This window comes from Solanum pennellii, chromosome 4 (assembly GCF_001406875.1).
Source record: "Solanum pennellii chromosome 4, SPENNV200".
Classification (NCBI taxonomy): Eukaryota; Viridiplantae; Streptophyta; class Magnoliopsida; order Solanales; family Solanaceae; genus Solanum; species Solanum pennellii.
Genome location: NC_028640.1, coordinates 67,517,653 through 67,522,806, shown reverse-complemented (window position 1 = coordinate 67,522,806; position 5,154 = coordinate 67,517,653).

The window sequence follows — 5,154 nt, the reverse complement described above, 5'->3', positions numbered from 1 at the left end:
TAAATTTGATATGAATTATTACTTTAGTTCTCCAAATTAACTATTGACAATCTTAAAGACATATTTTTGTTTGACTAAATTTTTATTTTTAAATACTAAATTTTAGTATTTAATTGTTTGAATATTTTTTTAAAACTATATATTTATGTATACACTACACATATACACATAGGTGGATGACATGTGATTTAAGAGGAGTGTTTTTAAATTACTTAATCAAGTAAAGAGATATTTTTAAGATTTTTAATAATTAGGGCTACAGTAATAATTTATACAAAATTTAAAGATATTTTTAATTTTTAATAGTTATCTTATGAAAATTGATAATGAGGTGGCAAACATATGTCAATAAAAGTAGTGTACTTTCTTAGCGAATTAACCAACAGTCACATAGAAGATACCAATTAATAGAAAGCATAATTATATTTTTTAATAATCTTAATATTAATTAGCATTATCATCAATTTTAAAAACTTGTAAATATGAGGAATCAGTTAGCAATAATGAAGGTTCCCTTCATACAAAATTTTAGAGATTTCGTAAATGAATTAGTTGAATTGAATTGAATTTGAATGACTTAAGTTAATAGATAAGTGGATTGTTGATCAGTACAAAAGGTATATATTTAGAATAAATTGTGGGTCATAACTCAATTTTGATCTAATATTTTAGTATTTAACAAAATTTTGCCTCTTTATTATGGATATTTATATTTCATTTGTTTCAATTTATGTGACACATTTTTTTTCTTAGTCTGTTTCTAAAAGAAAAAGTCACAGTAATTTCTAAAGCAATTTAACTTCAAAATTCTTAATGAAATAAGTTATAGTCACAGAAATGATCAAAGAGTATTTTAGATCACAAATTTCAATTTCTTTTTTTTTCTTCAAATTTTATGTTAAGTCAAACGTTACCGTATAACTTGAGATAGGGAAACATAACATATAAAAAAAATTGATAATATATAGTTATGTTTCTTAATGAGCTGAAATAAGCTAGGATTAATAACCCGCTCAAATTTAAATAAATTGACTGAGTTATATTTTTATGGACAAATTTTAGGACACAGAGTGAGGATAGAGAAACTGATTTCTACATCCATATTATAAAGTATTTACAACTCCAATGTACAAAATAAAAGAAAAAAAACCCTGCTATATATATCAATATATATAGTAATTCTAAAAGAATGAACTAATAACCAAACAGAATTTAACTTAGTTATTTAAAAAACCAAAATAGTTAAACATGACCATTTAGATATTGATTTAACACCCACCGTTGGAGATGTCTTGTTTGATTGATAAACTTTTTGATGTTAATGGATACACTAATTAATTAATTTAATTAACTCCAAATTTTATATTTATAGATGAGATAGAGAAGTGTTTAGTTTCGTAGGGTATAGATTAATGAGTCAGTTAAGAAATCAATTTATTAAATAATTGATTGATTAAAAAGCTTTCAACTATGTGATTGACTTTCCATCTGCATGAATGTAATGACATGTATGCGGTGAAATTGTTTTGTTCTTAATCTGATGTCTCGAATTTTAGCTATATATATGGAGAAAACCATATTAGGTTAAATAAGTCATATGATGCGGTGCGCATCTGTATTTAATCGAGACTTTAATATAAATTCTGACACTTGATAAAAAAAAAGGGACATATGTTGTACAACTGCAATTTTATTTTATTTTCATATCACCAAATTAAATTAGGTGTTTGCTCAATTGCTAGTCTTTCTTAAAACCTTAGAATGTTTAACAATATTTTTAACGAAGTAATTAATTGATCATACTATTTTTTTTAAGAAATGAATTGTGAACTTTGATATGTGATGGTAAATATATAATTTTATGCATGAGTTGAAATATTAGGTAACTTACGTGGGGATTTTTGTTCTTAAGTTTAAATCTTGTGTAAACTACATTATTTTATTTTAATATAATATTTTTGGACATATAAATATAGGAAGACAACGTAATATTATACATGGTCAAGCATAAGCAATGAACTTTCACTACAAAAATAAAATAAATCAAATTAGCAATAAACTTTCTTGCTAATATATCGCTAAATTATTCCTAGTTTATAACTCGACTTTTTTGACTGCTAAATAGAATTAGCGATAAATTTTTAACTTGAAATTTATTTATCACTAGTTTTTATTTTTTTAGTAGTATTTTATTACTTAAATCCTTGCGTAAATACTAGGGGTGACAATAACATAAACTGGTTTTCTTTTTGAAATTATTTTGATAGCTTAGACATGCAATTGACATTGTAACTACCATTATTATACGTTAACGATATTGCGTAAACGAAATTTCATGGATAGATCTTATACTATTTTTTTACTTTTTGAATGGTTATAAAAAGAATATAATATAATTTCTTATATATAACTATCTTCATCTTATAGTATATGATTAACTATTCCACTCCCATATTTCAGTATTAGATGGACCAAAGACAATAATATCATATTATATTTTTGTGGAATTTATTAAAATACTTAACCTAGTTATCATGTACAGTAATAAAATGACTACTTCGCTAGGTTTTTCTTGCCTCTATAACTATTATATATATAAATTATTTGTGACGATAATAAATATTGATTTAATATCAGCACTCTAAATAAATGTTACGGAAGGTTTTAACTATTCTAAATGCAATGACATTCTCAATTGTCGTTAAATATTTTAAGTGTTAATTAAAAGAAAATCTATTGTCACTAAATATCTCTTTTATTGCAATGTATCTCTATATATAATTTCTTTTTGTTTTTTTTTACCGGGACGTCTAAATTGACATGACTTTTCACTTAAATAAATATTTCAACTAAGTTTTGCACCTATTAAACATATCAAAAATATGTTCTATTAGATACTCTTTTGTCAATGTTTAACAAAACAATGAATTAACTAGTTACATTAGTAAAAAAAAAAGCGAGGAAAATTAAAGCTCTTTTAAAATCTATTTGATAAACAAAATGAAAATTAAATTCTCCAAAAAAAAAAACTTAATTTACATCTGGAAAAAAACTTCCCTCCTTGTGGAAAATATGAAGAAAAAATATATTTAGTACACAAAATAAAACTATCTTCTCGAACAATTTTTTTCAAAAAAAATAATATACATTCAATTTAGAAAAATAATTCGCAGCTTTTTGAGAAAAGAAAACTGAAACAAAAAAAAATCTGAAAATAGAGAGAGTTAATAATTTAAAATTTATTTAACAAATAAAATAAAAATAACATTCTAAAAAAGAAAAACAAAATTTTCAAAAACAAAAATACGAATTTTTTTGAGGAAATTCTTTTTTTGAAACTTTTATGCATTAATGGAAAAAACAACAATTTTTTTGTTGTTGATATTTTGGCCTTCTCACACTTGTTTAATATGTAAATCACGCAAGTTGTCAAGTCAATGAAAATATGTTTTAAATGACACACTTAGGCCTACGTGTTAAATCGTTCAATACGTTTAAGTGAAAAATCGTATCAATTTTAAATGCAGATATAAATTTAGCCTTTCTTTTTTGTATTTAGAAGTAAAAATAAAAATATGCAATCATATATTAATTAATTTAATAGACGCTAAGGCCAGTCAGTTATATCACATGGATGTAATTAATAAGTTATTAATAATAACATGAACGAATTAAACATTGGAAAACTTATAGGTGGAAGCAAAAGCCTAATTATACCTAACTAAAAAAATCTTATTAACATGTAATTTTTAAAATTCTTAAAGGTAGTGATTAATTTCCATTCTCTATTATTTTTGTAAAGACTGATTAAATAATCCTTAAAACAAATTAAGTGAAATTAATGTAAAATTACACCCCCTCAACAACCTCCATATCTGACTTTCCAACTTTCCCTTTTTTCTTCATTTTTTAATAAATATTTTTCTCTTTCTGTTTGTGTACAAACTAATGAAATAGCAAGTCATTCAATGCATACTAAAAGTCCGTTTAGATTGATTTAAAAGTTGATCAAATTTACTTTTCAGTTAATTTTTTAACTTTTGAAAATGTTTGATAAATATTTAAAAAAATAACCTAAAATAAGTCAAAAATGACTTGAAATAAATTAGCAAGTGCTTGTCAAGATAAAAAATGACCTAAAACAAGTGAGAAACCAAAAGTAGGTCTCACCCTACTTTTTATTTTTTTGACATAAGAGTCATTTTAGTTTGATTTATAATTTTTGACTTAAAAGTTACTTTTTAAAGTCAATCAAAACGGGCTCTAAGCCTATTTAGATGAGAAAGTTATAATTTCAATTTTATAAATTTTGAATTTTATAATAATGATTTTAAATAATAATAACTGAGTTTTAAATTTAAGATCCATATATACGAAATGAATTTATTAATATAAAATACTCTATTTGGGTAAATTTTAGTAAATTCATGTCCTTTCATATTAGCAAACAAGAGTAAGACCAATTTAACTATATTATATACAAGATTAATTATCAATCAAATGCTTATTAAGATTTAAGATATTTACGTGCATTACTTAATAAGAAATTTGATTGTATAATACTCCCTCCTTCCAGTATTATTTGTCATGTTGCGCTTTTTAAAAGTCAATTTGACTAATTTTCAAATCAATTCAATATTTTAAACAAAAAAATTAGATATTCTAAAACTATATAAAAAGTACTATAAATTTTAATTTTTTGCATATTAATATGATGAAAGAAAACATCTTCAAATGTTACTCAAAATTTTTATTGTTTGATTGTAAAAATAGAAACCATGACAAATAATACTGAACCGAGAAAATATCTTTTACACCGTCTGACATAAATTCTTTAACTAAATTGCTTCTTTTGTACTTGAAGAGAATTTAATATTCCACAACAAAAATAACTAATTAATTAATTACATTTCCAAAAGTTCTTATATCCAACATTTAAAAACTGTATATTGATATCTCACTCTTTACAATTATAATTTTAATTATTTCCTACATTTTCATGAGTATTTTTGAAATAATTATGAACATGTACTAAGAATGAGCCGATCATCAAAACTATAGTGCCAACAGTGGAGCCACCTTAGGGCACGCATATGCACTCGTTAACCTCAAAAAAAATATAAATATAAATATATATATATATATATATATATA